Genomic DNA, 9,015 nt, shown 5'->3' with positions numbered 1-9,015 from the left:
GGAGTGTCCACCAAGTGGTTCTGGTATACATGGCTGGTGATTTTGGCGTGTCAGGAAGTTGGTTCCGGCTAGTTGAGCAGGTGGATCAGGCGTGCTCGCCATGGGGTTCAGGCGGGTCTGGCAGGTGGTTTTGGTCTGTTCGGGGAGTGGTTCCGGCATCTCAGGCACATGGTTCTGGCACGTCTGAGAGGTGGTTCCGGCCGGCCCGACAGGTGTTTCCATGGTGTCCGCCAAGTGGTTCTGGCATAGCTGGCAGGTGATGTTGGCGTGACCGGCAGGTGGTTCCAGAAAGCCCGGCAGGTGATTCCGAAGAGTTCACCAAATGGTTGTGACGTAGCCGGCAGGTGATTTTGGCGTGTCCAGCAGGTGGTTTTGGCGAGTCGAGCAGGTGGTTCTGGCATGCTCGGCAGGTGCTCGCGGTGTCATTGGCATGTTGTTCTGGCATGTCTGAGAGGTGGTTCCGCCATGCCCGGCAGGTGGTTCCGGAGTGTCTGCCGAGTGGTTCTGGAGCCAGCCCGGCAGGTGATTCTGAAGAGTTCACCAAATGGTTGTGGCGTACCCGGCAGGTGATTTTGGCATGTCAGGAAGGTGGTTCCGGCTAGTTGAGCAGGTGGATCAGGCGTGCTCGCCAGGGGGTTCAGGCGGGTCTGGCAGGTGGTTTCGGTCTGTTCGGGGAGCGGTTCCGGCATCTCAGGCACATGGTTCTGGCACGTCTGAGAGGTGGTTCCGGCCGGCCGGAGAGGTGTTTCCGGAGTGTCCGCCAAGTGGTTCTGGCGTAGCTGAAAGGTGATATTGGCGTGACCGGCAGGTGGTTCCAGCCAGCCCGGCAGGTGATTCCGAAGAGTTCACCAAATGGTTGTGGCGTAGCCGGCAGGTGATTTTGGCGTGTCCAGCAGGTGGTTTTGGCAAGTCGAGCAGGTGGTTCTGGCGTGCTCGGCAGGTGCTTCCGGTGTCATTGGCATGTGGTTCCGGCATGTCTGAGAGGTGGTTCCGCCATGCCCGGCAGGTGATGCCGGAGTGTTCGCCAAGTGGTTCTGGCGTAGCCAGCAGGTGATTTTGCATGTCCGGCAATGGTTCCGGCGAGTCGAGCCGGTGGTTCCGGCTTGTCCGGCAGGTGGTTCCGGCATGCCCGGCAGGTGATTCCGGAGTGTCCGGCATGTGGTTCTGGCACCTCTGAGAGGTGGTTCCAGCATGCCCGGCAGGTGATACCTGAGTGTCCGGCATTTGGTTCTGGCACCTCTGAGAGGTGGTTCCCGGATGCCTGGCATGTGATTCCGGAGTGTCTGCCGAGTGGTTCTGGCGTGTCCAGCAGGTGTTTCCGGTCTTTCCGATAGGTGGTTCTGCCGTGTCCGCCACGAGGTTCTGGCACATCTGAGAGTTGGTTCCGGCATGCCCGACAGGTGATTCCGGAATGTCCGCCACGTGGTTCTGGCGTACCCGGCAGGTGATTTTGTCGTGTCTGGCAGGTGTTTCTTGCAAGTCGAGCAAGTGGCTCAGGCATGATCAGCAGGTGCTTGCGGCGTGTCCGGCACGTGGTTCTGGTGTGTCTGAGAGCTGGTTCTGGCATGTCCGGCAGATGATTCCGGAGTGTCCACCAAGTGGTTGTGGCATACCCGGCAGGTGATTTTAGCGTGTCAGGTAGGTGGTTCCAGCGAGTCGAGTAGGTGGTTCCGGCGTTCTCGGCAGGTGGTTCAGGCGGGTCTGGCAGGTGGTTTCGGTCTGTTCGGGGTGTGGTTCCGGCATCTCAGGCACATGGTTCTGGCACGTTTGAGAGGTGGTTCCGGCCGGCCCGACAGGTGTTTCCATGGTGTCCGCCAAGTGGTTCTGGCATAGCTGGCAGGTGATGTTGGCGTGACCGGCAGGTGGTTCCAGCCAGCCCGGCAGGTGATTCCGAAGAGTTCACCAAATGGTTGTGGCGTAGCCGGCAGGTGATTTTGGCTTGTCCAGCAGGTGGTTTTGGCGAGTCGAGCAGGTGGTTCTTGCGTGCTCGGCAGGTGCTTCTGGTGTCATTGGCATGTGGTTCCGGCATGTCTGAGAGCTGGCTCCGCCATGCCCGGCAGGTGATTCCGGAGTGTTCGCCAAGTGGTTCTGGCGTAGCCGGCAGGTGATTTTGCATGTCCAGCAATGGTTCTGGCGAGTCGAGCCGGTGGTTCTGCCATGTCCGGCAGGTGGTTCCGGCATGCCCCGCAGGTGATTCCGGAGTGTCCGGCATGTGGTTCTGGTACCTCTGAGAGGTGGTTCCGGCATGCCCGGCAGGTGATACCGGAGTGTCCGGCATTTGGTTCTGGCACCTCTGAGAGGTGGTTCCGGAATGCCTGGCATGTGATTCCGGAGTGTCTGCCGAGTGGTTCTGGCGTAGCCGGAAGGTGATTTTGGCGTGTCAACTAGGTGGTTCTGGGGAGTGGATCAGCTGGTTCCGGCATACTCGGCATGTGGTACCGGCGTGTCCAGAAGATGGTTTTGGCAAGTCTGAGAGGTGGTTCCAGCACGCCCGACAGGTGATTCCGGAGTGTCCGCCAAGTGTTTCTGGCGTACCGGCAGGTGGTTCCAGAAAGACCGGCAGGTGATTCCTAAGAGTTCACCAAATGGTTGTGGCCTAGCCAGCAGGTGATTTCGGCGTGTCCAGCAGGTGGTTTTGGCGAGTCGAGCAGGTTGTTCTGGCGTGATCGGCAGGTGCTTGCGGTGTCATTGGCATGTAGTTCCGGCATGTCTGAGAGGTGGTTCCGCCATGCCCGGCAGGTGATTCCGGAATGTTCGCCAAGTGGTTCTGGCGTAGCCGGCAGGTGATTTTGCATGTCCGGCAATGGTTCCGGCGAGTCGAGCCGGTGGTTCCGGCATGTCCGGCAGGTGATTCCGGCATGTCCAGCAGGTGGTTCAGGGGAGTGGATCAGGTGGTTCCGGCAGGCCCGGCAGGTGATTCCGGAGTGTCCGGCATTTGGTTCTGGCAACTCTGAGAGGTGGTTCCGGGATGCCTGGCATGTGATTCCGGAGTGTCTGCCGAGTGGTTCTGGCGTGTCCAGCAGGTGTTTCCGGTCTTTCCGGCAGGTGGTTCTGGCGTGTCCGGCCCGAGGTTCTGGCACGTCTGAGAGTTGGTTCCGGCATGCCCCGCAGGTGATTCCGGAGTCTCCGGCATTTGGTTCTGGCACCTCTGATAGGTGGTTCCGGCATGCCCGACACGTGATTCCGGAGTGTTCGCCTAGTGGTTCTGGCGTAGCCGGCAGGTCATTTTGCATGTCCGGCGGTGGTTCCGGCGAGTCGAGCCGGTGGTTATTGCGTAGCCGGCAGTTCATTTTGGCGTGTCCACTAGGTGGTTTTGGGGAGTGGATCAGCTGGTTCCGGCATACTCGGCAGGTGGTACCGGCGTGTCCAGAACATGGTTCTGGCAAGTCTGAGAGGTGGTTCCGGCACGCCCGACAGGTGATTCCGGAGCGTCCGCCAAGTGTTTCTGACGTACCCGGCAGGTGATTTTGGCATGTCCGACAGGTGTTTCTTGCGAGTCGAGCAGGTGGCTCAGGCATGCACAGCTGGTGCTTCCGGCGTCTCTGGCACGTGGTTCTGGTGTGTCTGAGAGCTGGTTCTGGCATGGCCGGCAGATGATTCCGGAGTGTCCACCAAGTGGTTCTGGGGAGTGGATCAGGTGGTTCCGGCATGCCCGTCAGGTGATTTCGGAGTGTCCGGCATGTGGTTCTGGCACCTCTGAGACGTTGTTCTGGCTTGCCCGGCAGGTGATACCCGAGTGTCCGGCATTTGGTTCTGGCACCTCTGAGTGGGGGTTCCGGGATGCCTGGCATGTGATTCCGGAGTGTCTGCAGTGTGGTTCTGGCGTGTCCAGCAGGTGTTTCCGGTCTGTCTGGCAGGTGGTTCTGGCGTGTCCGGCACGAGGTTCTGGCACGTCTGAGAGTTGGTTCCGGCTTGCCCGACAGGTGATTCCGGAGTGTCCGCCACGTGGTTCTGGCGTACCCGGCAGGTGATTTTGGTGTGTCTGGCAGGTGTTTCTTGCAAGTCGAGCATTTGGCTCAGGCATGATCAGCAGGTGCTTCCGGCGTGTCCGGCACGTGGTTGTGGTGTGTCTGAGAGCTGGTTCTGGCATGTCCGGCAGATGATTCTGGAGTGTCCACCAAGTGGTTGTGGCATACCCGGCAGGTGATTTTGGCGTGTCAGGTAGGTGGTTCCGGCGAGTCGAGTAGGTGGTTCCGGCGTGCTCGGCAGGTGGTTCAGGCGGGTCTGGCAGGTGGTTTCGGTCTGTTCGGGGTGTGGTTCCGGCATCTCAGGCACATGGTTCTGGCATGTCTGATAGGTGGTTCCGGCCAACCCGACAGGTGTTTCCATGGTGTCCGCCAAGTGGATCTGGCGTAGCCGGCAGGTGATTTTGGCGTGTCCAGCTGGTGGTTCTGGGGAGTGGAGCAGGTGGTTCCGGCATTCTCGGCAGGTGGTTCCGGCGTGTCCGGCAAATTGTTCTGGCACGTCTGAGAGGTGGTTCCGGCATGCCCGGCCGGTGATCCCGGAGAGTCCTCCAAGTGGTTCTGGCGTACCCCGCCTTTGTTTCTGGTGTGTCCATCAGGTGGCCTTGGTGAGTCGAGCTGGTAGTTCCGGAGTGCTCGGAAGGTGGTTCCAGCCGGTCCGGCCAGTGTTTGCCGTCTGTCCATGACTTGGTTCTGGCATGCCCGCAAGGTGATTCTGGAGTGTCCACCAAGTGGGTTTGGCGTAGCCGGCATATGATTTTGGCCTTTGAGGCAGGCGGTTCCGGCATGTCCAGCAGGTGGTTCCGGCGAGCTCGGCAGGTGCTTCCGGTCTCTCTGGCATGTGGTTGTGGCACGTCTGAGAGATGGTTCCGGCATGCCCGGCAGGTGATTCCAGAGTGTATGGCATGTGGTTCTGGCACCTCTGAGACGTGGATCCGGAATGCCTGGCATGTGATTCTGGACGTCTGCCGAGTGGTTCTGGCGTAGCCGGCAGTTGATTTTGGCGTGTCCAGTAGGTGGTTCTGGGGAGTGGATCAGCTGGTTCCGGCATACTCGGCAGTTGGTTCCGGCGTGTCCGGCACATGGTTCTGGCACGTATGAGAGGTGGTTCCGGCATGCCCGGCAGGTGATCCCGGAGAGTCCTCCAAGTGGTTCTGGCGTACCCCGCAGTTGTTTCTGGTGTGTCCATCAGGTGGCTTTGGTGAGTCGATCAGGTAGTTCCGGAGTGCTCGGAAGGTGGTTCCAGCAGGTCCGGCAGGTGTTTGCCGTCTGTCCATGACTTGTTTCTGGCATGCCCGCAAGGTGATTCTGGAGTGTCCACCAAGTGGGTTTGGCGTAGCCGGCATATGATTTTGGCCTTTGAGGCAGGCGGTTCCGGCATGTCCAGCAGGTGGTTCCGGCGAGCTCGGCAGGTGCTTCCGGTCTCTCTGGCACGTGGTTGTGACACGTCTGAGAGATGGTTCCGGCATGCCCGGCAGGTGATTCCGGAGTGTCCGGCATGTGGTTCTCTCACCTCTGAGAGGTGGTTCCGGCATGCCCGGCAGGTGATTTCGGAGTGTTCGCCAAGTCGTTCTGGCGTAGCCGGCAGGTGATTTGCATGTCTGGCAATGGTTCCGGCAAGTCGAGCCGGTGGTTCCCGCGTGTCCGGCAGGTGGTTCCGGTCTGTCCAGCAGGTGGTTCTGGTGTGTCCGGCACGATGTTCTGGCACGTCTGAGAGGTTGTGTCGCGATGCACTTCACGTGATTCCGGCTTGTCCGCCAATTGGTTCTGGTGTAGCGGGCAGGTGATTTTTGCGTGTCCGGTATGTGGGACCTGTGAGTGAAGCAGGTGGTTCCGGCGAGTGTTTCCTGTGTTTCCGGTCTGTCCGGGAGATGGTTCCGGCCTGTCCGGCACGTGCTTCTGGCACTTCTGAGAGGTTGTGCTGGCATGCCCGGCAGGTGATTCTGGAGTGTCCGCCAAGTGGTTCTGGCGTAGCCGGCAGGTGATTTTGGCGTGTCCGGCAGGTGGTTCTGGGGAGTGGATCAGGCACTTCCGGCATTCTCGGAAGGTGCTTCCGCTGTCTCCGGCATGTGGTTGTGGCACCTCGGAGAGGTGGTTCCAGCATGCCCGGCAGGTGATTCCGGAGTGTCCGACAAGTGGTTGTGGCGTAGCCGGGTGGTGATTCTGGCGTGTCCGGCAGGTGGTTCTGGCGAGTCAAGCAGGTGGTTCCGGCATGCCCGGCAGGTGATACTGGAGTGTCCGGCATTTGGTTCTGGCACCTCTGAGAGGTGGTTCCGGAATGCCTAGCATGTGATTCCGGAGTGTCTGCCCATAGGTTCTGGCGTAGCCGGGAGGTCATTTTGCATGTCCGGTGGTGGTTCCGGCGAGTCAAGCTGGTGGTTCCGGCGTGTCCGGCAGGTGCTTCCGGCCTGTCCGGCACATGGTTCTGGTGTGTCTGAGAGCTGGTTCTGGCATGTCCGGCAGATGATTCCGGAGTGTCCACCAAGTGGTTCTTGTAGACCTGGCAGGTGATTTTGGCGTGTCGGGAATTTGGTTCCGGCTAGTTGAGCAGGTGGATCAGGCGTGCTCGCCAGGGGGTTCAGGCGGGTCTGGCAGGTGGTTTCGGTCTGTTCGGGGAGTGGTTCCGGCATCTCAGGCACATGGTTCTGGCACGTCTGAGAGGTGGTTCCGGCCGGCCCGACAAGTGTTTCCATAGTGTCCGCCAAGTGGTTCTAGCATAGCTGGCAGGCGATGTTGGCGTGACCGGCAGGTGTTTCCAGAAAGCCCGGCAGGTGATTCCGGAGTGTTCACCAAATGGTTGTGGCGTAGCCGGCAGGTGATTTTGGCGTGTCCAGCAGGTGGTTTTGGCGAGTCGAGCAGGTGGTTCTGGCGTGCTCGGCAGGTGCTTCCAGTGTCATTGGCATGTGGTTCTGGCATGTCTGAGAGGTGGTTCCGCCATGCCCGGCAGGTGGTTCCGGAGTGTCTGCCGAGTGGTTCTGGAGCCAGCCCGGCAGGTGATTCCGAAGAGTTCACCAAATGGTTGTGGCGTAGCCGGCAGGTGATTTTGGCGTGTCAGGAAGGTGGTTCCGGCTAGTTGAGCAGGTGGATCAGTCTTGCTCGCCAGGGGGTTCAGGCGGGTCTGGCAGGTGGTTTCGGTCTGTTCGGGGAGTGGTTCCGGCATCTCAGGCACATGGTTCTGGCACGTCTGAGAGGTGGTTCCGGCCGGCCGGAGAGGTGTTTCCGGAGTGTCCGCCAAGTGGTTCTGGCGTAGCTGAAAGTTGATGTTGGCGTGACCGGCAGGTGGTTCCAGCCAGCCCGGCAGGTGATTCCGGAGTGTCTGCCGAGTGGTTCTGGCGTAGCCGGCAGGTGATTTTGGCGTGTCCAGCAGGTGGTTCCGGCGAGCTCGGTAGGTGGTACCAGCGTGTCCGGCACATGGTTCTGGCACGTGTGAGAGATGGTTCCGGCATGCCAGGCAGGTGGTTCCGGAGTGTGTGCCGAGTGGTTCTGGTGTAGCTGGCAGGTGATTCTGGCGTGTCCAGCAGGTGGTTCTGGGGAGTGGATCAGGTCGTTCCAGCATACTCGGCAGATGGTAGCGGCGTGTCCGCAAGATGGTTCTGGCACGTCTGAGAGGTGGTTCCGGCATGCCCGGCAGGTGATTCCGGATGTTCGCCATGTGGTTCTGGCGTAGCCGGCAGGTGATTTTGCATGTCCGGCAATGGTTCCGGCGATTCGAGCCGGTGGTTCCGGCGTGTCCGGCAGGTGGTTCCGGTCTGTCCAGCAGGTGGTTCTGGTGTGTCCGGCACGAGGTTCTGGCACGTCTGAGAGGTTGTGTCGCCATGCACTTCACGTGATTCCGGCTTGTCCGCCAAGTGGTTCTGGTGTAGCGGGCAGGCGATTTTGGCGTGTCCGGCATGTGGGACCGGTGAGTCAAGCAGGTGGTTCCGGCGAGTGTTTCCTGTTTTCCCATCTGTCCGGGAGATGGTTCCGGCCTGTCCAGCACGTGCTTCTGGCACTTCTCAGAGGTTGTGCTGGCATGCCCGGCAGGTGATTCTGGAGTGTCTGCCAAGTGGTTCTGGCGTAGCCGGCAGGTGATTTTGGCGTGTCCGGCAGGTGGTTCTGGGGAGTGGATCAGGCACTTCCGGCATTCTCGGAAGCTGCTTCCGCTGTCTCCGGTATGTGGTTGTGGCACCTCTGAGAGGTGGTTCCAGCATGCCCGGCAGGTGATTCCGGAGTGTCCGAGCAGTGGTTTTAGCGTAGCCGGGTGGTGATTCTGGCGTGTCCGGCAGGTTAATTTGGCGTGTCCAGCAGGTGGTTTTGGCGAGTCGAGCAGGTGGTTCTGGCGTGCTCGGCAGGTGCTTCCCGTGTCATTGGCATGTGGTTCCGGCATGTCTGAGAGGTGGTTCCGCCATGCCCGGCAGGTGATTCCGGAGTGTTCGCCAAGTGGTTCTGGCATAGCCGGCAGGTGATTTTGCATGTCCGACAATGGTTCCGGCGAGTCGAGCTGGTGTTCAGGCATTTACAGCAGGTGGTTCCGGCATGCCCGGCAGGTGATTCCGGAGTGTCCGGCATGTGGTTCTGGCACCTCTGAGAGGTGGTTCCGGCATGCCCGGCAGGTGGTTCCGGAGTGTCTGCCGAGTGGTTCTGCCGTAGTCGGCAGGTGATTCTGGCGTGTCCAGCAGGTGGTTCTGGGGTGTGGATCAGGTGGTTCCGGCATACTCGGCAGGTGGTACCGGCGTGTCCAGAACATGGTTCTGGCAAGTCTGACAGGTGGTTCCGGCACGCCCGACAGGTGATTCCGGAGTGTCCGCCAAGTGTTTCTGGCGTAGCCGGCAGGTGATTTTGACGTGTCCAACAGGTGGTTCCGGTGAGCTCGGCAGGTGGTACCGGCGTGTCCGGAACATGGTTCTGGCACGTCTGAGAGATGGTTCCGGCATGCCCGGCAGGTGATTCCGGAGTGTCCGGCATGTGGTTCTGGCACCTCTGAGAGGTGGTTCCGGCATGCCCGGCAGGTGGTTCCGGAGTGTCTTCCGAGTGGTTTGGGCGTAGCCGCCAGGTGATTCTGGCGTGTCCAGCA

The sequence above is a fragment of the Equus przewalskii genome, unplaced genomic scaffold, assembly GCF_037783145.1.
Source record: "Equus przewalskii isolate Varuska unplaced genomic scaffold, EquPr2 contig_R1873, whole genome shotgun sequence".
NCBI lineage: Eukaryota > Metazoa > Chordata > Mammalia > Perissodactyla > Equidae > Equus > Equus przewalskii.
Note: the sequence above shows the minus strand (reverse complement) of the source record.